Source organism: Triturus cristatus, chromosome 4_1, assembly GCF_964204655.1.
Source record: "Triturus cristatus chromosome 4_1, aTriCri1.1, whole genome shotgun sequence".
In the NCBI taxonomy this organism is placed as follows: domain Eukaryota; kingdom Metazoa; phylum Chordata; class Amphibia; order Caudata; family Salamandridae; genus Triturus; species Triturus cristatus.
This window is the reverse complement of record NC_140585.1, coordinates 119,612,105-119,637,456: the sequence shown is the minus strand read 5'-3', so window position 1 is coordinate 119,637,456 and position 25,352 is coordinate 119,612,105. Positions and strand designations below refer to the sequence as shown.

The window sequence follows — 25,352 nt, the reverse complement described above, 5'->3', positions numbered from 1 at the left end:
CACTCCACTTCTAAATCCAGCCCCTAGAGTTGAGCAGAAGCATAAGATTCCCCACTGCTTCATTCCATTTTCCATTAGATTACAGATGTAAATTGTTTTTGATGGTATGGTCTGTGCAGATTGAAATATTCAGAGCATATTCTGACTTTTAGTTAACACATCTGTAAGCAATTTGGCCATCACTGAATTCAACGTTTATCTCAATCGTAATAGAGAAGGATAATGACAAATATAGTTTACAATGTTATTAAGTACATCATTTTATTTAATTGTGTGAATAAAAGGAATCGTCTCCCCGTCGGGGAATTGAACCCCGGTCTCCCGCGTGACAGGCGGGGATACTGACCACTATACTAACGAGGACATATTGGCTTCAGTTCAACAGTGCTCACCTCCATGAGGTTAGGGCATGCCCTCAATCAATTCACAGTATTGTAATAGGCAGCTTTGCTTCCTTTGGTTAGGAGAAGCAATCTTTTTTCATAAATGATTACAAATCAGAAATTCCTAGCCAAAAATAATCTGCTTTAATAAGAAATGATTGATTAAAATAAATACCTATCTATCGATCTGTCTATCTATCTTTCTATCTATCTATGTATATGTATATATATATATATATATATATATATATATATATATATATATATACAATCAGCTCACTTTACCATTTGCAGCTTATAACCATTTACCACCAGGGGTCACTACTAACAAAAAGCATCCACTCCACTTCTAAATCCAGCCCCTAGAGTTGAGCAGAAGCATAAGATTCCCCACTGCTTCATTCCATTTTCCATTAGATTACAGATGTAAATTGTTTTTGATGGTATGGTCTGTGCAGATTGAAATATTCAGAGCATATTCTGACTTTTAGTTAACACATCTGTAAGCAATTTGGCCATCACTGAATTCAACGTTTATCTCAATCGTAATAGAGAAGGATAATGACAAATATAGTTTACAATGTTATTAAGTACATCATTTTATTTAATTGTGTGAATAAAAGGAATCGTCTCCCCGTCGGGGAATTGAACCCCGGTCTCCCGCGTGACAGGCTGGGATACTGACCACTATACTAACGAGGACATATTGGCTTCAGTTCAACAGTGCTCACCTCCATGAGGTTAGGGCATGCCCTCAATCAATTCACAGTATTGTAATAGGCAGCTTTGCTTCTTTTGGTTAGGAGAAGCAATCTTTTTTCATAAATGATTACAAATCAGAAATTCCTAGCCAAAAATAATCTGCTTTAATAAGAAATGATTGATTAAAATAAATACCTATTTATCGATCTGTCTATCTATCTTTCTATCTATCTATGTATATGTATATATATATATATATATATATATATATATATACAATCAGCTCACTTTACCATTTGCAGCTTATAACCATTTACCACCAGGGGTCACTACTAACAAAAAGCATCCACTCCACTTCTAAATCCAGCCCCTAGAGTTGAGCAGAAGCATAAGATTCCCCACTGCTTCATTCCATTTTCCATTAGATTACAGATGTAAATTGTTTTTGATGGTATGGTCTGTGCAGATTGAAATATTCAGAGCATATTCTGACTTTTAGTTAACACATCTGTAAGCAATTTGGCCATCACTGAATTCAACGTTTATCTCAATCGTAATAGACAAGGATAATGACAAATATAGTTTACAATGTTATTAAGTACATCATTTTATTTAATTGTGTGAATAAAAGGAATCGTCTCCCCGTCGGGGAATTGAACCCCAGTCTCCCGCGTGACAGGCGGGGATACTGACCACTATACTAACGAGGACATATTGGCTTCAGTTCAACAGTGCTCACCTCCATGAGGTTAGGGCATGCCCTCAATCAATTCACAGTATTGTAATAGGCAGCTTTGCTTCCTTTGGTTAGGAGAAGCAATCTTTTTTCATAAATGATTACAAATCAGAAATTCCTAGCCAAAAATAATCTGCTTTAATAAGAAATGATTGATTAAAATAAATACCTATCTATCGATCTGTCTATCTATCTTTCTATCTATCTATCTATGTATATGTATATATATATATATATATATATATATATACAATCAGCTCACTTTACCATTTGCAGCTTATAACCATTTACCACCAGGGGTCACTACTAACAAAAAGCATCCACTCCACTTCTAAATCTAGCCCCTAGAGTTGAGCAGAAGCATAAGATTCCCCACTGCTTCATTCCATTTTCCATTAGATTATAGATGTAAATTGTTTTTGATGGTATGGTCTGTGCAGATTGAAATATTCAGAGCATATTCTGACTTTTAGTTAACACATCTGTAAGCAATTTGGCCATCACTGAATTCAACGTTTATCTCAATCGTAATAGACAAGGATAATGACAAATATAGTTTACAATGTTATTAAGTACATCATTTTATTTAATTGTGCGAATAAAAGGAATCGTCTCCCCGTCGGGGAATTGAACCCCGGTCTCCCGCGTGACAGGCGGGGATACGGACCACTATACTAACGAGGACATATTGGCTTCAGTTCAACAGTGCTCACCTCCATGAGGTTAGGGCATGCCCTCAATGAATTCACAGTATTGTAATAGGCAGCTTTGCTTCTTTTGGTTAGGAGAAGCAATCTTTTTTCATAAATGATTACAAATCAGAAATTCCTAGCCAAAAATAATCTGCTTTAATAAGAAATGATTGATTAAAATAAATACCTATTTATCGATCTGTCTATCTATCTTTCTATCTATCTATGTATATGTATATATATATATATTACCTACTGGCGGTCGCCAGTAGGTAGTTATAGTTAGGACCACGTTTCCATAGGAAAACCTCAACATTCTATTTTGAATAACTTTGGCGCCGGTCGACGAATCCTCGCGAATTTCTCAAAATAGGTGGGGCGCTACGCTCCGCTCCTACCCTGAAAGTCTCGGGGGGATTCGTCAAGCGGGGGCTGAGATAAAAGGGGGGTCCCAAAACGCGTTTTTCCCATGCATTTTTCCATAGGACCTTTAGAACGAGCTACAGCCCGAACGGCTGAACAGAATTACTAGAAATTTGGCAGAGAGGTAGTCCCTAGGTCAAGGAAGTGCCTTTTGTAGGTTTGGTGTAAATCTGTTCAGTAGATTCTGAGAAAATAGCCTTTAAATCAATATATATATCTGAGCCCGCTTACGGTACGCTTACCGTACGCTTACCGTACGCTTACCGTAAGCTTACGGTGGCGTGCGCGAGCGCGATTCTGATTGGCTCTTAGATCTTAGTAAACATTCGAATCGGCCGAAACCAGGAAGCGGCGTCCGCCATTTTGTCTCTCGCACTGAGTGTTGTTTATCAAACATGATGGCCAAAAACATGTTACGGGGCTGTTTTGACAACTCCCTCCCACATAGTCATGTTGAGGGAGTCCCCAAACATCCCCCAAGAGCAAAAACGGTTTTATTTTTTTTTCGGCAATTTCGCGGGGTACGCTTACCGTACGCTTACCGTACGCTTACCGTAAGCTTACCGTACGCTTACGGTAAAAAAATAAAAATAAAAAAAACACTATCCACACTTACCCCACCCCCTGTGCTTTTGGTGGCCGCAGGCCACCAAATGTGCAGGGCTTATTAATAGAGAAAAAAAACGTAATTTTGGCAACATGAAATTATAAAATCGAAATAAAAAAAACACTATCCACATTGACCTCACCCCCTGTGCTTTTGGTGGCCGAAGGCCACCAAATGTACAGGGCTTATTAAAGTTGATAAAAACCGTGCACGGAACGAACTGCGTTAAGTGGGCGCGCACGCCACAAATGGCGTAAAGTAACTTAGCATTTAAAAAACCGTACAAATTCACTGAAAAAACCATAGGTTTCACACACGTTATAGTTAGGAAATAGCATTTAAAAAACCTTGCTAATTCACTGAAAAAACCATAGGTTTCACACATGTTATAGTTAGCTGGACATTTTACTGATAAAAAACCAATGAAATTCCCCCGTTATAGTTACTGTAGGCAACTATAACTCACGCGACCGTAATCCTCTGCTGATGACATATGTGTCTTTATGAAAAAAAAATATTTGTAATATATGTATAGCTAAAATTTAATGGAAGAAGATATGGGCAAATAAGTGTCTAAATACAGTATTAGCATCAGCAGAGGATTGCGGTCGCGTGAGTTATAGTTGCCTACAGTAACTATAACGGGGGAATTTCATTGGTTTTTTATCAGTAAAATGTCCAGCTAACTATAACATGTGTGAAACCTATGGTTTTTTCAGTGAATATATATATATATATACAATCAGCTCACTTTACCATTTGCAGCTTATAACCATTTACCACCAGGGGTCACTACTAACAAAAAGCATCCACTCCACTTCTAAATCTAGCCCCTAGAGTTGAGCAGAAGCATAAGATTCCCCACTGCTTCATTCCATTTCCATTAGATTATAGATGTAAATTGTTTTTGATGGTATGGTCTGTGCAGATTGAAATATTCAGAGCATATTCTGACTTTTAGTTAACACATCTGTAAGCAATTTGGCCATCACTGAATTCAACGTTTATCTCAATCGTAATAGACAAGGATAATGACAAATATAGTTTACAATGTTATTAAGTACATCTTTTTATTTAATAGTGTGAATAAAAGGAATCGTCTCCCCGTCGGGGAATTGAACCCCGGTCTCCCGCGTGACAGGCGGGGATACTGACCACTATACTAACGAGGACATATTGGCTTCAGTTCAACAGTGCTCACCTCCATGAGGTTAGGGCATGCCCTCAATCAATTCACAGTATTGTAATAGGCAGCTTTGCTTCTTTTGGTTAGGCGAAGCAATCTTTTTTCATAAATGATTACAAATCAGAAATTCCTAGCCAAAAATAATCTGCTTTAATAAGAAATGATTGATTAAAATAAATACCTATCTATCGATCTGTCTATCTATCTTTCTATCTGTCTATGTATATGTATATATATATATATATATATATATATATATATACAATCAGCTCACTTTAACATTTGCAGCTTATAACCATTTACCACCAGGGGTCACTACTAACAAAAAGCATCCACTCCACTTCTAAATCCAGCCCCTAGAGTTGAGCAGAAGCATAAGATTCCCCACTGCTTCATTCCATTTTCCATTAGATTACAGATGTAAATTGTTTTTGATGGTATGGTCTGTGCAGATTGAAATATTCAGAGCATATTCTGACTTTTAGTTAACACATCTGTAAGCAATTTGGCCATCACTGAATTCAACGTTTATCTCAATCGTAATAGAGAAGGATAATGACAAATATAGTTTACAATGTTATTAAGTACATCATTTTATTTAATTGTGTGAATAAAAGGAATCGTCTACCCGTCGGGGAATTGAACCCCGGTCTCCCGCGTGACAGGCGGGGATACTGACCACTATACTAACGAGGACATATTGGCTTCAGTTCAACAGTGCTCACCTCCATGAGGTTAGGGCATTCCCTCAATCAATTCACAGTATTGTAATAGGCAGCTTTGCTTCTTTTGGTTAGGAGAAGCAATCTTTTTTCATAAATGATTACAAATCAGAAATTCCTAGCCAAAAATAATCTGCTTTAATAAGAAATGATTGATTAAAATAAATACCTATTTATCGATCTGTCTATCTATCTTTCTATCTATCTATGTATATGTATATATATATATATATATATATATATATATATATATATATATATATATACAATCAGCTCACTTTAACATTTGCAGCTTATAACCATTTACCACCAGGGGTCACTACTAACAAAAAGCATCCACTCCACTTCTAAATCCAGCCCCTAGAGTTGAGCAGAAGCATAAGATTCCCCACTGCTTCATTCCATTTTCCATTAGATTACAGATGTAAATTGTTTTTGATGGTATGGTCTGTGCAGATTGAAATATTCAGAGCATATTCTGACTTTTAGTTAACACATCTGTAAGCAATTTGGCCATCACTGAATTCAACGTTTATCTCAATCGTAATAGAGAAGGATAATGACAAATATAGTTTACAATGTTATTAAGTACATCATTTTATTTAATTGTGTGAATAAAAGGAATCGTCTCCCCGTCGGGGAATTGAACCCCGGTCTCCCGCATGACAGGCGGGGATACTGACCACTATACTAACGAGGACATATTGGCTTCAGTTCAACAGTGCTCACCTCCATGAGGTTAGGGCATGCCCTCAATCAATTCACAGTATTGTAATAGGCAGCTTTGCTTCCTTTGGTTAGGAGAAGCAATCTTTTTTCATAAATGATTACAAATCAGAAATTCCTAGCCAAAAATAATCTGCTTTAATAAGAAATGATTGATTAAAATAAATACCTATTTATCGATCTGTCTATCTATCTTTCTATCTATCTATGTATATGTATATATATATATATATATATATATATATATATATATACAATCAGCTCACTTTACCATTTGCAGCTTATAACCATTTACCACCAGGGGTCACTACTAACAAAAAGCATCCACTCCACTTCTAAATCTAGCCCCTAGAGTTGAGCAGAAGCATAAGATTCCCCACTGCTTCATTCCATTTCCATTAGATTATAGATGTAAATTGTTTTTGATGGTATGGTCTGTGCAGATTGAAATATTCAGAGCATATTCTGACTTTTAGTTAACACATCTGTAAGCAATTTGGCCATCACTGAATTCAACGTTTATCTCAATCGTAATAGACAAGGATAATGACAAATATAGTTTACAATGTTATTAAGTACATCTTTTTATTTAATAGTGTGAATAAAAGGAATCGTCTCCCCTTCGGGGAATTGAACCCCGGTCTCCCGCGTGACAGGCGGGGATACTGACCACTATACTAACGAGGACATATTGGCTTCAGTTCAACAGTGCTCACCTCCATGAGGTTAGGGCATGCCCTCAATCAATTCACAGTATTGTAATAGGCAGCTTTGCTTCTTTTGGTTAGGCGAAGCAATCTTTTTTCATAAATGATTACAAATCAGAAATTCCTAGCCAAAAATAATCTGCTTTAATAAGAAATGATTGATTAAAATAAATACCTATCTATCGATCTGTCTATCTATCTTTCTATCTATCTATGTATATGTATATATATATATATATATATATATATATATATATACAATCAGCTCACTTTAACATTTGCAGCTTATAACCATTTACCACCAGGGGTCACTACTAACAAAAAGCATCCACTCCACTTCTAAATCCAGCCCCTAGAGTTGAGCAGAAGCATAAGATTCCCCACTGCTTCATTCCATTTTCCATTAGATTACAGATGTAAATTGTTTTTGATGGTATGGTCTGTGCAGATTGAAATATTCAGAGCATATTCTGACTTTTAGTTAACACATCTGTAAGCAATTTGGCCATCACTGAATTCAACGTTTATCTCAATCGTAATAGAGAAGGATAATGACAAATATAGTTTACAATGTTCTTAAGTACATCATTTTATTTAATTGTGTGAATAAAAGGAATCGTCTACCCGTCGGGGAATTGAACCCCGGTCTCCCGCGTGACAGGCGGGGATACTGACCACTATACTAACGAGGACATATTGGCTTCAGTTCAACAGTGCTCACCTCCATGAGGTTAGGGCATGCCCTCAATCAATTCACAGTATTGTAATAGGCAGCTTTGCTTCTTTTGGTTAGGAGAAGCAATCTTTTTTCATAAATGATTACAAATCAGAAATTCCTAGCCAAAAATAATCTGCTTTAATAAGAAATGATTGATTAAATTAAATACCTATTTATCGATCTGTCTATCTATCTTTCTATCTATCTATGTATATGTATATATATATATATATATATATATATATATATATATATATATATATACAATCAGCTCACTTTAACATTTGCAGCTTATAACCATTTACCACCAGGGGTCACTACTAACAAAAAGCATCCACTCCACTTCTAAATCCAGCCCCTAGAGTTGAGCAGAAGCATAAGATTCCCCACTGCTTCATTCCATTTTCCATTAGATTACAGATGTAAATTGTTTTTGATGGTATGGTCTGTGCAGATTGAAATATTCAGAGCATATTCTGACTTTTAGTTAACACATCTGTAAGCAATTTGGCCATCACTGAATTCAACGTTTATCTCAATCGTAATAGAGAAGGATAATGACAAATATAGTTTACAATGTTATTAAGTACATCATTTTATTTAATTGTGTGAATAAAAGGAATCGTCTCCCCGTCGGGGAATTGAACCCCGGTCTCCCGCGTGACAGGCGGGGATACTGACCACTATACTAACGAGGACATATTGGCTTCAGTTCAACAGTGCTCACCTCCATGAGGTTAGGGCATGCCCTCAATGAATTCACAGTATTGTAATAGGCAGCTTTGCTTCTTTTGGTTAGGAGAAGCAATCTTTTTTCATAAATGATTACAAATCAGAAATTCCTAGCCAAAAATAATCTGCTTTAATAAGAAATGATTGATTAAAATAAATACCTATCTATCGATCTGTCTATCTATCTTTCTATCTATCTATGTATATATATATATATATATATATATATATACAATCAGCTCACTTTACCATTTGCAGCTTATAACCATTTACCACCAGGGGTCACTACTAACAAAAAGCATCCACTCCACTTCTAAATCTAGCCCCTAGAGTTGAGCAGAAGCATAAGATTCCCCACTGCTTCATTCCATTTCCATTAGATTATAGATGTAAATTGTTTTTGATGGTATGGTCTGTGCAGATTGAAATATTCAGAGCATATTCTGACTTTTAGTTAACACATCTGTAAGCAATTTGGCCATCACTGAATTCAACGTTTATCTCAATCGTAATAGAGAAGGATAATGACAAATATAGTTTACAATGTTATTAAGTACATCATTTTATTTAATTGTGTGAATAAAAGGAATCGTCTCCCCGTCGGGGAATTGAACCCCGGTCTCCCACGTGACAGGCGGGGATACTGACCACTATACTAACGAGGACATATTGGCTTCAGTTCAACAGTGCTCACCTCCATGAGGTTAGGGCATGCCCTCAATCAATTCACAGTATTGTAATAGGCAGCTTTGCTTCTTTTGGTTAGGAGAAGCAATCTTTTTTCATAAATGATTACAAATCAGAAATTCCTAGCCAAAAATAATCTGCTTTAATAAGAAATGATTGATTAAAATAAATACCTATTTATCGATCTGTCTATCTATCTTTCTATCTATCTATGTATATGTATATATATATATATATATATATACAATCAGCTCACTTTACCATTTGCAGCTTATAACCATTTACCACCAGGGGTCACTACTAACAAAAAGCATCCACTCCACTTCTAAATCTAGCCCCTAGAGTTGAGCAGAAGCATAAGATTCCCCACTGCTTCATTCCATTTCCATTAGATTATAGATGTAAATTGTTTTTGATGGTATGGTCTGTGCAGATTGAAATATTCAGAGCATATTCTGACTTTTAGTTAACACATCTGTAAGCAATTTGGCCATCACTGAATTCAACGTTTATCTCAATCGTAATAGACAAGGATAATGACAAATATAGTTTACAATGTTATTAAGTACATCTTTTTATTTAATAGTGTGAATAAAAGGAATCGTCTCCCCTTCGGGGAATTGAACCCCGGTCTCCCGCGTGACAGGCGGGGATACTGACCACTATACTAACGAGGACATATTGGCTTCAGTTCAACAGTGCTCACCTCCATGAGGTTAGGGCATGCCCTCAATCAATTCACAGTATTGTAATAGGCAGCTTTGCTTCTTTTGGTTAGGCGAAGCAATCTTTTTTCATAAATGATTACAAATCAGAAATTCCTAGCCAAAAATAATCTGCTTTAATAAGAAATGATTGATTAAAATAAATACCTATCTATCGATCTGTCTATCTATCTTTCTATCTATCTATGTATATGTATATATATATATATATATATATATATATATATATATACAATCAGCTCACTTTAACATTTGCAGCTTATAACCATTTACCACCAGGGGTCACTACTAACAAAAAGCATCCACTCCACTTCTAAATCCAGCCCCTAGAGTTGAGCAGAAGCATAAGATTCCCCACTGCTTCATTCCATTTTCCATTAGATTACAGATGTAAATTGTTTTTGATGGTATGGTCTGTGCAGATTGAAATATTCAGAGCATATTCTGACTTTTAGTTAACACATCTGTAAGCAATTTGGCCATCACTGAATTCAACGTTTATCTCAATCGTAATAGAGAAGGATAATGACAAATATAGTTTACAATGTTCTTAAGTACATCATTTTATTTAATTGTGTGAATAAAAGGAATCGTCTACCCGTCGGGGAATTGAACCCCGGTCTCCCGCGTGACAGGCGGGGATACTGACCACTATACTAACGAGGACATATTGGCTTCAGTTCAACAGTGCTCACCTCCATGAGGTTAGGGCATGCCCTCAATCAATTCACAGTATTGTAATAGGCAGCTTTGCTTCTTTTGGTTAGGAGAAGCAATCTTTTTTCATAAATGATTACAAATCAGAAATTCCTAGCCAAAAATAATCTGCTTTAATAAGAAATGATTGATTAAATTAAATACCTATTTATCGATCTGTCTATCTATCTTTCTATCTATCTATGTATATGTATATATATATATATATATATATATATATATATATATATATATACAATCAGCTCACTTTAACATTTGCAGCTTATAACCATTTACCACCAGGGGTCACTACTAACAAAAAGCATCCACTCCACTTCTAAATCCAGCCCCTAGAGTTGAGCAGAAGCATAAGATTCCCCACTGCTTCATTCCATTTTCCATTAGATTACAGATGTAAATTGTTTTTGATGGTATGGTCTGTGCAGATTGAAATATTCAGAGCATATTCTGACTTTTAGTTAACACATCTGTAAGCAATTTGGCCATCACTGAATTCAACGTTTATCTCAATCGTAATAGAGAAGGATAATGACAAATATAGTTTACAATGTTATTAAGTACATCATTTTATTTAATTGTGTGAATAAAAGGAATCGTCTCCCCGTCGGGGAATTGAACCCCTGTCTCCCGCGTGACAGGCGGGGATACTGACCACTATACTAACGAGGACATATTGGCTTCAGTTCAACAGTGCTCACCTCCATGAGGTTAGGGCATGCCCTCAATCAATTCACAGTATTGTAATAGGCAGCTTTGCTTCCTTTGGTTAGGAGAAGCAATCTTTTTTCATAAATGATTACAAATCAGAAATTCCTAGCCAAAAATAATCTGCTTTAATAAGAAATGATTGATTAAAATAAATACCTATTTATCGATCTGTCTATCTATCTTTCTATCTATCTATGTATATGTATATATATATATATATATATATATATATATATATACAATCAGCTCACTTTACCATTTGCAGCTTATAACCATTTACCACCAGGGGTCACTACTAACAAAAAGCATCCACTCCACTTCTAAATCTAGCCCCTAGAGTTGAGCAGAAGCATAAGATTCCCCACTGCTTCATTCCATTTCCATTAGATTATAGATGTAAATTGTTTTTGATGGTATGGTCTGTGCAGATTGAAATATTCAGAGCATATTCTGACTTTTAGTTAACACATCTGTAAGCAATTTGGCCATCACTGAATTCAACGTTTATCTCAATCGTAATAGACAAGGATAATGACAAATATAGTTTACAATGTTATTAAGTACATCTTTTTATTTAATAGTGTGAATAAAAGGAATCGTCTCCCCTTCGGGGAATTGAACCCCGGTCTCCCGCGTGACAGGCGGGGATACTGACCACTATACTAACGAGGACATATTGGCTTCAGTTCAACAGTGCTCACCTCCATGAGGTTAGGGCATGCCCTCAATCAATTCACAGTATTGTAATAGGCAGCTTTGCTTCTTTTGGTTAGGCGAAGCAATCTTTTTTCATAAATGATTACAAATCAGAAATTCCTAGCCAAAAATAATCTGCTTTAATAAGAAATGATTGATTAAAATAAATACCTATCTATCGATCTGTCTATCTATCTTTCTATCTATCTATGTATATGTATATATATATATATATATATATATATATATACAATCAGCTCACTTTAACATTTGCAGCTTATAACCATTTACCACCAGGGGTCACTACTAACAAAAAGCATCCACTCCACTTCTAAATCCAGCCCCTAGAGTTGAGCAGAAGCATAAGATTCCCCACTGCTTCATTCCATTTTCCATTAGATTACAGATGTAAATTGTTTTTGATGGTATGGTCTGTGCAGATTGAAATATTCAGAGCATATTCTGACTTTTAGTTAACACATCTGTAAGCAATTTGGCCATCACTGAATTCAACGTTTATCTCAATCGTAATAGAGAAGGATAATGACAAATATAGTTTACAATGTTCTTAAGTACATCATTTTATTTAATTGTGTGAATAAAAGGAATCGTCTACCCGTCGGGGAATTGAACCCCGGTCTCCCGCGTGACAGGCGGGGATACTGACCACTATACTAACGAGGACATATTGGCTTCAGTTCAACAGTGCTCACCTCCATGAGGTTAGGGCATGCCCTCAATCAATTCACAGTATTGTAATAGGCAGCTTTGCTTCTTTTGGTTAGGAGAAGCAATCTTTTTTCATAAATGATTACAAATCAGAAATTCCTAGCCAAAAATAATCTGCTTTAATAAGAAATGATTGATTAAATTAAATACCTATTTATCGATCTGTCTATCTATCTTTCTATCTATCTATGTATATGTATATATATATATATATATATATATATATATATATATATATATATACAATCAGCTCACTTTAACATTTGCAGCTTATAACCATTTACCACCAGGGGTCACTACTACAAAAAGCATCCACTCCACTTCTAAATCCAGCCCCTAGAGTTGAGCAGAAGCATAAGATTCCCCACTGCTTCATTCCATTTTCCATTAGATTACAGATGTAAATTGTTTTTGATGGTATGGTCTGTGCAGATTGAAATATTCAGAGCATATTCTGACTTTTAGTTAACACATCTGTAAGCAATTTGGCCATCACTGAATTCAACGTTTATCTCAATCGTAATAGAGAAGGATAATGACAAATATAGTTTACAATGTTATTAAGTACATCATTTTATTTAATTGTGTGAATAAAAGGAATCGTCTCCCCGTCGGGGAATTGAACCCCGGTCTCCCGCGTGACAGGCGGGGATACTGACCACTATACTAACGAGGACATATTGGCTTCAGTTCAACAGTGCTCACCTCCATGAGGTTAGGGCATGCCCTCAATCAATTCACAGTATTGTAATAGGCAGCTTTGCTTCCTTTGGTTAGGAGAAGCAATCTTTTTTCATAAATGATTACAAATCAGAAATTCCTAGCCAAAAATAATCTGCTTTAATAAGAAATGATTGATTAAAATAAATACCTATCTATCGATCTGTCTATCTATCTTTCTATCTATCTATGTATATATATATATATATATATATATACAATCAGCTCACTTTACCATTTGCAGCTTATAACCATTTACCACCAGGGGTCACTACTAACAAAAAGCATCCACTCCACTTCTAAATCTAGCCCCTAGAGTTGAGCAGAAGCATAAGATTCCCCACTGCTTCATTCCATTTCCATTAGATTAGAGATGTAAATTGTTTTTGATGGTATGGTCTGTGCAGATTGAAATATTCAGAGCATATTCTGACTTTTAGTTAACACATCTGTAAGCAATTTGGCCATCACTGAATTCAACGTTTATCTCAATCGTAATAGACAAGGATAATGACAAATATAGTTTACAATGTTATTAAGTACATCATTTTATTTAATTGTGCGAATAAAAGGAATCGTCTCCCCGTCGGGGAATTGAACCCCGGTCTCCCGCGTGACAGGCAGGGATACTGACCACTATACTAACGAGGACATATTGGCTTCAGTTCAACAGTGCTCACCTCCATGAGGTTAGGGCATGCCCTCAATGAATTCACAGTATTGTAATAGGCAGCTTTGCTTCTTTTGGTTAGGAGAAGCAATCTTTTTTCATAAATGATTACAAATCAGAAATTCCTAGCCAAAAATAATCTGCTTTAATAAGAAATGATTGATTAAAATAAATACCTATTTATCGATCTGTCTATCTATCTTTCTATCTATCTATGTATATGTATATATATATATATTACCTACTGGCGGTCGCCAGTAGGTAGTTATAGTTAGGACCACGTTTCCATAGGAAAACCTCAACATTCTATTTTGAATAACTTTGGCGCCGGTTGACGAATCCTCGCGAATTTCTCAAAATAGGTGGGGCGCTACGCTCCGCTCCTACCCTGAAAGTCTCGGGGGGATTCGTCAAGCGGGGGCTGAGATAAAAGGGGGGTCACAAAACGCGTTTTTCCCATGCATTTTTCCATAGGACCTTTAGAACGAGCTACAGCCCGAACGGCTGAACAGAATTACTAGAAATTTGGCAGAGAGGTAGTCCCTAGGTCAAGGAAGTGCCTTTTGTAGGTTTGGTGTAAATCTGTTCAGTAGATTCTGAGAAAATAGCCTTTAAATCAATATATATATCTGAGCCCGCTTACGGTACGCTTACCGTACGCTTACCGTAAGCTTACGGTGGCGTGCGCGAGCGCGATTCTGATTGGCTCTTAGATCTTAGTAAACATTCGAATCGGCCGAAACCAGGAAGCGGCGTCCGCCATTTTGTCTCTCGCACTGAGTGTTGTTTATCAAACATGATGGCCAAAAACATGTTACGGGGCTGTTTTGACAACTCCCTCCCACATAGTCATGTTGAGGGAGTCCCCAAACATCCCCCAAGAGCAAAAACGGTTTTATTTTTTTTTCGGCAATTTCGGGGGGTACGCTTACCGTACGCTTACCGTACGCTTACCGTAAGCTTACCGTACGCTTACGGTAAAAAAATAAAAATAAAAAAAACACTATCCACACTTACCCCACCCCCTGTGCTTTTGGTGGCCGCAGGCCACCAAATGTGCAGGGCTTATTAATAGAGAAAAAAAACGTAATTTTGGCAACATGAAATTATAAAATCGAAATAAAAAAAACACTATCCACATTGACCTCACCCCCTGTGCTTTTGGTGGCCGAAGGCCACCAAATGTACAGGGCTTATTAAAGTTGATAAAAACCGTGCACGGAACGAACTGCGTTAAGTGGGCGCGCACGCCACAAATGGCGTAAAGTAACTTAGCATTTAAAAAACCGTACAAATTCACTGAAAAAACCATAGGTTTCACACACGTTATAGTTAGGAAATAGCATTTAAAAAACCTTGCTAATTCACTGAAAAAACCATAGGTTTCACACATGTTATAGTTAGCTGGACATTTTACTGATAAAAAACCAATGAAATTCCCCCGTTATAGTTACTGTAGGCAACTATAACTCACGCGACCGTAATCCTCTGCTGATGACATATGTGTCTTTATGAAAAAAAAATATTTGTAATATATGTATAGCTAAAATTTAATGGAAGAAGATATGGGCAAATAAGTGTCTAAATACAGTATTAGCATCAGCAGAGGATTGCGGTCGCGTGAGTTATAGTTGCCTACAGTAACTATAACAGGGGAATTTCATTGGTTTTTTATCAGTAAAATGTCCAGCTAACTATAACATGTGTGAAACCTATGGTTTTTTCAGTGAATATATATATATATATACAATCAGCTCACTTTACCATTTGCAGCTTATAACCATTTACCACCAGGGGTCACTACTAACAAAAAGCATCCACTCCACTTCTAAATCTAGCCCCTAGAGTTGAGCAGAGGCATAAGATTCCCCACTGCTTCATTCCATTTCCATTAGATTATAGATGTAAATTGTTTTTGATGGTATGGTCTGTGCAGATTGAAATATTCAGAGCATATTCTGACTTTTAGTTAACACATCTGTAAGCAATTTGGCCATCACTGAATTCAACGTTTATCTCAATCGTAATAGACAAGGATAATGACAAATATAGTTTACAATGTTATTAAGTACATCTTTTTATTTAATAGTGTGAATAAAAGGAATCGTCTCCCCGTCGGGGAATTGAACCCCGGTCTCCCGCGTGACAGGCGGGGATACTGACCACTATACTAACGAGGACATATTGGCTTCAGTTCAACAGTGCTCACCTCCATGAGGTTAGGGCATGCCCTCAATCAATTCACAGTATTGTAATAGGCAGCTTTGCTTCTTTTGGTTAGGCGAAGCAATCTTTTTTCATAAATGATTACAAATCAGAAATTCCTAGCCAAAAATAATCTGCTTTAATAAGAAATGATTGATTAAAATAAATACCTATCTATCGATCTGTCTATCTATCTTTCTATCTGTCTATGTATATGTATATATATATATATATATATATATATATATATATATACAATCAGCTCACTTTAACATTTGCAGCTTATAACCATTTACCACCAGGGGTCACTACTAACAAAAAGCATCCACTCCACTTCTAAATCCAGCCCCTAGAGTTGAGCAGAAGCATAAGATTCCCCACTGCTTCATTCCATTTTCCATTAGATTACAGATGTAAATTGTTTTTGATGGTATGGTCTGTGCAGATTGAAATATTCAGAGCATATTCTGACTTTTAGTTAACACATCTGTAAGCAATTTGGCCATCACTGAATTCAACGTTTATCTCAATCGTAATAGAGAAGGATAATGACAAATATAGTTTACAATGTTATTAAGTACATCATTTTATTTAATTGTGTGAATAAAAGGAATCGTCTACCCGTCGGGGAATTGAACCCCGGTCTCCCGCGTGACAGGCGGGGATACTGACCACTATACTAACGAGGACATATTGGCTTCAGTTCAACAGTGCTCACCTCCATGAGGTTAGGGCATTCCCTCAATCAATTCACAGTATTGTAATAGGCAGCTTTGCTTCTTTTGGTTAGGAGAAGCAATCTTTTTTCATAAATGATTACAAATCAGAAATTCCTAGCCAAAAATAATCTGCTTTAATAAGAAATGATTGATTAAAATAAATACCTATTTATCGATCTGTCTATCTATCTTTCTATCTATCTATGTATATGTATATATATATATATATATATATATATATATATATATATATACAATCAGCTCACTTTAACATTTGCAGCTTATAACCATTTACCACCAGGGGTCACTACTAACAAAAAGCATCCACTCCACTTCTAAATCCAGCCCCTAGAGTTGAGCAGAAGCATAAGATTCCCCACTGCTTCATTCCATTTTCCATTAGATTACAGATGTAAATTGTTTTTGATGGTATGGTCTGTGCAGATTGAAATATTCAGAGCATATTCTGACTTTTAGTTAACACATCTGTAAGCAATTTGGCCATCACTGAATTCAACGTTTATCTCAATCGTAATAGAGAAGGATAATGACAAATATAGTTTACAATGTTATTAAGTACATCATTTTATTTAATTGTGTGAATAAAAGGAATCGTCTCCCCGTCGGGGAATTGAACCCCGGTCTCCCGCGTGACAGGCGGGGATACTGACCACTATACTAACAAGGACATATTGGCTTCAGTTCAACAGTGCTCACCTCCATGAGGTTAGGGCATGCCCTCAATCAATTCACAGTATTGTAATAGGCAGCTTTGCTTCTTTTGGTTAGGAGAAGCAATCTTTTTTCATAAATGATTACAAATCAGAAATTCCTAGCCAAAAATAATCTGCTTTAATAAGAAATGATTGATTAAAATAAATACCTATTTATCGATCTGTCTATCTATCTTTCTATCTATCTATGTATATGTATATATATATATATATATATATATATATACAATCAGCTCACTTTACCATTTGCAGCTTATAACCATTTACCACCAGGGGTCACTACTAACAAAAAGCATCCACTCCACTTCTAAATCTAGCCCCTAGAGTTGAGCAGAAGCATAAGATTCCCCACTGCTTCATTCCATTTCCATTAGATTATAGATGTAAATTGTTTTTGATGGTATGGTCTGTGCAGATTGAAATATTCAGAGCATATTCTGACTTTTAGTTAACACATCTGTAAGCAATTTGGCCATCACTGAATTCAACGTTTATCTCAATCGTAATAGACAAGGATAATGACAAATATAGTTTACAATGTTATTAAGTACATCTTTTTATTTAATAGTGTGAATAAAAGGAATCGTCTCCCCTTCGGGGAATTGAACCCCGGTCTCCCGCGTGACAGGCGGGGATACTGACCACTATACTAACGAGGACATATTGGCTTCAGTTCAACAGTGCTCACCTCCATGAGGTTAGGGCATGCCCTCAATCAATTCACAGTATTGTAATAGGCAGCTTTGCTTCTTTTGGTTAGGCGAAGCAATCTTTTTTCATAAATGATTACAAATCAGAAATTCCTAGCCAAAAATAATCTGCTTCAATAAGAAATGATTGATTAAAATAAATACCTATCGATCTGTCTATCTATCTTTCTATCTATCTATGTATATGTATATATATATATATATATATATATATATATATATATATACAATCAGCTCACTTTAACATTTGCAGCTTATAACCATTTACCACCAGGGGTCACTACTAACAAAAAGCATCCACTCCACTTCTAAATCCAGCCCCTAGAGTTGAGCAGAAGCATAAGATTCCCCACTGCTTCATTCCATTTTCCATTAGATTACAGATGTAAATTGTTTTTGATGGTATGGTCTGTGCAGATTGAAATATTCAGAGCATATTCTGACTTTTAGTTAACACATCTGTAAGCAATTTGGCCATCACTGAATTCAACGTTTATCTCAATCGTAATAGAGAAGGATAATGACAAATATAGTTTACAATGTTCTTAAGTACATCATTTTATTTAATTGTGTGAATAAAAGGAATCGTCTACCCGTCGGGGAATTGAACCCCGGTCTCCCGCGTGACAGGCGGGGATACTGACCACTATACTAACGAGGACATATTGGCTTCAGTTCAACAGTGCTCACCTCCATGAGGTTAGGGCATGCCCTCAATCAATTCACAGTATTGTAATAGGCAGCTTTGCTTCTTTTGGTTAGGAGAAGCAATCTTTTTTCATAAATGATTACAAATCAGAAATTCCTAGCCAAAAATAATCTGCTTTAATAAGAAATGATTGATTAAAATAAATACCTATTTATCGATCTGTCTATCTATCTTTCTATCTATCTATGTATATGTATATATATATATATATATATATATATATATATATATATATATATACAATCAGCTCACTTTAACATTTGCAGCTTATAACCATTTACCACCAGGGGTCACTACTAACAAAAAGCATCCACTCCACTTCTAAATCCAGCCCCTAGAGTTGAGCAGAAGCATAAGATTCCCCACTGCTTCATTCCATTTTCCATTAGATTACAGATGTAAATTGTTTTTGATGGTATGGTCTGTGCAGATTGAAATATTCAGAGCATATTCTGACTTTTAGTTAACACATCTGTAAGCAATTTGGCCATCACTGAATTCAACGTTTATCTCAATCGTAATAGAGAAGGATAATGACAAATATAGTTTACAATGTTATTAAGTACATCATTTTATTTAATTGTGTGAATAAAAGGAATCGTCTCCCCGTCGGGGAATTGAACCCCGGTCTCCCGCGTGACAGGCGGGGATACTGACCACTATACTAACGAGGACATATTGGCTTCAGTTCAACAGTGCTCACCTCCATGAGGTTAGGGCATGCCCTCAATCAATTCACAGTATTGTAATAGGCAGCTTTGCTTCCTTTGGTTAGGAGAAGCAATCTTTTTTCATAAATGATTACAAATCAGAAATTCCTAGCCAAAAATAATCTGCTTTAATAAGAAATGATTGATTAAAATAAATACCTATCTATCGATCTGTCTATCTATCTTTCTATCTATCTATGTATATATATATATATATATATATATATACAATCAGCTCACTTTACCATTTGCAGCTTATAACCATTTACCACCAGGGGTCACTACTAACAAAAAGCATCCACTCCACTTCTAAATCTAGCCCCTAGAGTTGAGCAGAAGCATAAGATTCCCCACTGCTTCATTCCATTTCCATTAGATTAGAGATGTAAATTGTTTTTGATGGTATGGTGTGTGCAGATTGAAATATTCAGAGCATATTCTGACTTTTAGTTAACACATCTGTAAGCAATTTGGCCATCACTGAATTCAACGTTTATCTCAATCGTAATAGACAAGGATAATGACAAATATAGTTTACAATGTTATTAAGTACATCATTTTATTTAATTGTGCGAATAAAAGGAATCGTCTCCCCATCGGGGAATTGAACCCCGGTCTCCCGCGTGACAGGCGGGGATACTGACCACTATACTAACGAGGACATATTGGCTTCAGTTCAACAGTGCTCACCTCCATGAGGTTAGGGCATGCCCTCAATGAATTCACAGTATTGTAATAGGCAGCTTTGCTTCTTTTGGTTAGGAGAAGCAATCTTTTTTCATAAATGATTACAAATCAGAAATTCCTAGCCAAAAATAATCTGCTTCAATAAGAAATGATTGATTAAAATAAATACCTATCTATCGATCTGTCTATCTATCTTTCTATCTATCTATGTATATGTATATATATATATATATATATATATATATATATATATATACAATCAGCTCACTTTAACATTTGCAGCTTATAACCATTTACCACCAGGGGTCACTACTAACAAAAAGCATCCACTCCACTTCTAAATCCAGCCCCTAGAGTTGAGCAGAAGCATAAGATTCCCCACTGCTTCATTCCATTTTCCATTAGATTACAGATGTAAATTGTTTTTGATGGTATGGTCTGTGCAGATTGAAATATTCAGAGCATATTCTGACTTTTAGTTAACACATCTGTAAGCAATTTGGCCATCACTGAATTCAACGTTTATCTCAATCGTAATAGAGAAGGATAATGACAAATATAGTTTACAATGTTCTTAAGTACATCATTTTATTTAATTGTGTGAATAAAAGGAATCGTCTACCCGTCGGGGAATTGAACCCCGGTCTCCCGCGTGACAGGCGGGGATACTGACCACTATACTAACGAGGACATATTGGCTTCAGTTCAACAGTGCTCACCTCCATGAGGTTAGGGCATGCCCTCAATCAATTCACAGTATTGTAATAGGCAGCTTTGCTTCTTTTGGTTAGGAGAAGCAATCTTTTTTCATAAATGATTACAAATCAGAAATTCCTAGCCAAAAATAATCTGCTTTAATAAGAAATGATTGATTAAAATAAATACCTATTTATCGATCTGTCTATCTATCTTTCTATCTATCTATGTATATGTATATATATATATATATATATATATATATATATATATATATATATACAATCAGCTCACTTTAACATTTGCAGCTTATAACCATTTACCACCAGGGGTCACTACTAACAAAAAGCATCCACTCCACTTCTAAATCCAGCCCCTAGAGTTGAGCAGAAGCATAAGATTCCCCACTGCTTCATTCCATTTTCCATTAGATTACAGATGTAAATTGTTTTTGATGGTATGGTCTGTGCAGATTGAAATATTCAGAGCATATTCTGACTTTTAGTTAACACATCTGTAAGCAATTTGGCCATCACTGAATTCAACGTTTATCTCAATCGTAATAGAGAAGGATAATGACAAATATAGTTTACAATGTTATTAAGTACATCATTTTATTTAATTGTGTGAATAAAAGGAATCGTCTCCCCGTCGGGGAATTGAACCCCGGTCTCCCGCGTGACAGGCGGGGATACTGACCACTATACTAACGAGGACATATTGGCTTCAGTTCAACAGTGCTCACCTCCATGAGGTTAGGGCATGCCCTCAATCAATTCACAGTATTGTAATAGGCAGCTTTGCTTCCTTTGGTTAGGAGAAGCAATCTTTTTTCATAAATGATTACAAATCAGAAATTCCTAGCCAAAAATAATCTGCTTTAATAAGAAATGATTGATTAAAATAAATACCTATCTATCGATCTGTCTATCTATCTTTCTATCTATCTATGTATATATATATATATATATATATATATACAATCAGCTCACTTTACCATTTGCAGCTTATAACCATTTACCACCAGGGGTCACTACTAACAAAAAGCATCCACTCCACTTCTAAATCTAGCCCCTAGAGTTGAGCAGAAGCATAAGATTCCCCACTGCTTCATTCCATTTCCATTAGATTAGAGATGTAAATTGTTTTTGATGGTATGGTCTGTGCAGATTGAAATATTCAGAGCATATTCTGACTTTTAGTTAACACATCTGTAAGCAATTTGGCCATCACTGAATTCAACGTTTATCTCAATCGTAATAGACAAGGATAATGACAAATATAGTTTACAATGTTATTAAGTACATCATTTTATTTAATTGTGCGAATAAAAGGAATCGTCTCCCCGTCGGAGAATTGAACCCCGGTCTCCCGCGTGACAGGCGGGGATACTGACCACTATACTAACGAGGACATATTGGCTTCAGTTCAACAGTGCTCACCTCCATGAGGTTAGGGCATGCCCTCAATGAATTCACAGTATTGTAATAGGCAGCTTTGCTTCTTTTGGTTAGGAGAAGCAATCTTTTTTCATAAATGATTACAAATCAGAAATTCCTAGCCAAAAATAATCTGCTTTAATAAGAAATGATTGATTAAAATAAATACCTATTTATCGATCTGTCTATCTATCTTTCTATCTATCTATGTATATGTATATATATATATATTACCTACTGGCGGTCGCCAGTAGGTAGTTATAGTTAGGACCACGTTTCCATAGGAAAACCTCAACATTCTATTTTGAATAACTTTGGCGCCGGTTGACGAATCCTCGCGAATTTCTCAAAATAGGTGGGGCGCTACGCTCCGCTCCTACCCTGAAAGTCTCGGGGGGATTCGTCAAGCGGGGGCTGAGATAAAAGGGGGGTCACAAAACGCGTTTTTCCCATGCATTTTTCCATAGGACCTTTAGAACGAGCTACAGCCCGAACGGCTGAACAGAATTACTAGAAATTTGGCAGAGAGGTAGTCCCTAGGTCAAGGAAGTGCCTTTTGTAGGTTTGGTGTAAATCTGTTCAGTAGATTCTGAGAAAATAGCCTTTAAATCAATATATATATCTGAGCCCGCTTACGGTACGCTTACCGTACGCTTACCGTAAGCTTACGGTGGCGTGCGCGAGCGCGATTCTGATTGGCTCTTAGATCTTAGTAAACATTCGAATCGGCCGAAACCAGGAAGCGGCGTCCGCCATTTTGTCTCTCGCACTGAGTGTTGTTTATCAAACATGATGGCCAAAAACATGTTACGGGGCTGTTTTGACAACTCCCTCCCACATAGTCATGTTGAGGGAGTCCCCAAACATCCCCCAAGAGCAAAAACGGTTTTATTTTTTTTTCGGCAATTTCGCGGGGTACGCTTACCGTACGCTTACCGTACGCTTACCGTAAGCTTACCGTACGCTTACGGTAAAAAAATAAAAATAAAAAAAACACTATCCACACTTACCCCACCCCCTGTGCTTTTGGTGGCCGCAGGCCACCAAATGTGCAGGGCTTATTAATAGAGAAAAAAAACGTAATTTTGGCAACATGAAATTATAAAATCGAAATAAAAAAAACACTATCCACATTGACCTCACCCCCTGTGCTTTTGGTGGCCGAAGGCCACCAAATGTACAGGGCTTATTAAAGTTGATAAAAACCGTGCACGGAACGAACTGCGTTAAGTGGGCGCGCACGCCACAAATGGCGTAAAGTAACTTAGCATTTAAAAAACCGTACAAATTCACTGAAAAAACCATAGGTTTCACACACGTTATAGTTAGGAAATAGCATTTAAAAAACCTTGCTAATTCACTGAAAAAACCATAGGTTTCACACATGTTATAGTTAGCTGGACATTTTACTGATAAAAAACCAATGAAATTCCCCCGTTATAGTTACTGTAGGCAACTATAACTCACGCGACCGTAATCCTCTGCTGATGACATATGTGTCTTTATGAAAAAAAAATATTTGTAATATATGTATAGCTAAAATTTAATGGAAGAAGATATGGGCAAATAAGTGTCTAAATACAGTATTAGCATCAGCAGAGGATTGCGGTCGCGTGAGTTATAGTTGCCTACAGTAACTATAACGGGGGAATTTCATTGGTTTTTTATCAGTAAAATGTCCAGCTAACTATAACATGTGTGAAACCTATGGTTTTTTCAGTGAATATATATATATATATACAATCAGCTCACTTTACCATTTGCAGCTTATAACCATTTACCACCAGGGGTCACTACTAACAAAAAGCATCCACTCCACTTCTAAATCTAGCCCCTAGAGTTGAGCAGAGGCATAAGATTCCCCACTGCTTCATTCCATTTCCATTAGATTATAGATGTAAATTGTTTTTGATGGTATGGTCTGTGCAGATTGAAATATTCAGAGCATATTCTGACTTTTAGTTAACACATCTGTAAGCAATTTGGCCATCACTGAACTCAACGTTTATCTCAATCGTAATAGACAAGGATAATGACAAATATAGTTTACAATGTTATTAAGTACATCTTTTTATTTAATAGTGTGAATAAAAGGAATCGTCTCCCCGTCGGGGAATTGAACCCCGGTCTCCCGCGTGACAGGCGGGGATACTGACCACTATACTAACGAGGACATATTGGCTTCAGTTCAACAGTGCTCACCTCCATGAGGTTAGGGCATGCCCTCAATCAATTCACAGTATTGTAATAGGCAGCTTTGCTTCTTTTGGTTAGGCGAAGCAATCTTTTTTCATAAATGATTACAAATCAGAAATTCCTAGCCAAAAATAATCTGCTTTAATAAGAAATGATTGATTAAAATAAATACCTATCTATCGATCTGTCTATCTATCTTTCTATCTGTCTATGTATATGTATATATATATATATATGTATATATATATATATACAATCAGCTCACTTTAACATTTGCAGCTTATAACCATTTACCACCAGGGGTCACTACTAACAAAAAGCATCCACTCCACTTCTAAATCCAGCCCCTAGAGTTGAGCAGAAGCATAAGATTCCCCACTGCTTCATTCCATTTTCCATTAGATTACAGATGTAAATTGTTTTTGATGGTATGGTCTGTGCAGATTGAAATATTCAGAGCATATTCTGACTTTTAGTTAACACATCTGTAAGCAATTTGGCCATCACTGAATTCAACGTTTATCTCAATCGTAATAGAGAAGGATAATGACAAATATAGTT

General features: G+C 36.2%; 8 non-coding genes across 8 annotated transcripts; all 8 read right to left on the bottom strand.

The window, feature by feature from the left end:
• Window positions 1-291: 291 nt before the first annotated feature.
• Window positions 292-363, bottom strand: TRNAD-GUC (transfer RNA aspartic acid (anticodon GUC)). The gene has a single exon. It is a non-coding gene; the product is annotated as a tRNA-Asp (tRNA).
• Window positions 364-4,643: 4,280 nt separating this feature from the next.
• On the bottom strand, window positions 4,644-4,715 carry TRNAD-GUC (transfer RNA aspartic acid (anticodon GUC)). The gene has a single exon. It is a non-coding gene; the product is annotated as a tRNA-Asp (tRNA).
• Window positions 4,716-8,228: 3,513 nt separating this feature from the next.
• TRNAD-GUC (transfer RNA aspartic acid (anticodon GUC)) lies at window positions 8,229-8,300 on the bottom strand. The gene has a single exon. It is a non-coding gene; the product is annotated as a tRNA-Asp (tRNA).
• Window positions 8,301-13,200: 4,900 nt separating this feature from the next.
• Window positions 13,201-13,272, bottom strand: TRNAD-GUC (transfer RNA aspartic acid (anticodon GUC)). Its single transcript has one exon. It is a non-coding gene; the product is annotated as a tRNA-Asp (tRNA).
• A 2,822-nt stretch (window positions 13,273-16,094) lies between these two features.
• Window positions 16,095-16,166, bottom strand: TRNAD-GUC (transfer RNA aspartic acid (anticodon GUC)). Its single transcript has one exon. It is a non-coding gene; the product is annotated as a tRNA-Asp (tRNA).
• A 3,499-nt stretch (window positions 16,167-19,665) lies between these two features.
• Window positions 19,666-19,737, bottom strand: TRNAD-GUC (transfer RNA aspartic acid (anticodon GUC)). The gene has a single exon. It is a non-coding gene; the product is annotated as a tRNA-Asp (tRNA).
• Window positions 19,738-21,800: 2,063 nt separating this feature from the next.
• On the bottom strand, window positions 21,801-21,872 carry TRNAD-GUC (transfer RNA aspartic acid (anticodon GUC)). Its single transcript has one exon. It is a non-coding gene; the product is annotated as a tRNA-Asp (tRNA).
• Window positions 21,873-24,696: 2,824 nt separating this feature from the next.
• On the bottom strand, window positions 24,697-24,768 carry TRNAD-GUC (transfer RNA aspartic acid (anticodon GUC)). Its single transcript has one exon. It is a non-coding gene; the product is annotated as a tRNA-Asp (tRNA).
• Between the last annotated feature and the right edge of the window lie 584 nt (window positions 24,769-25,352).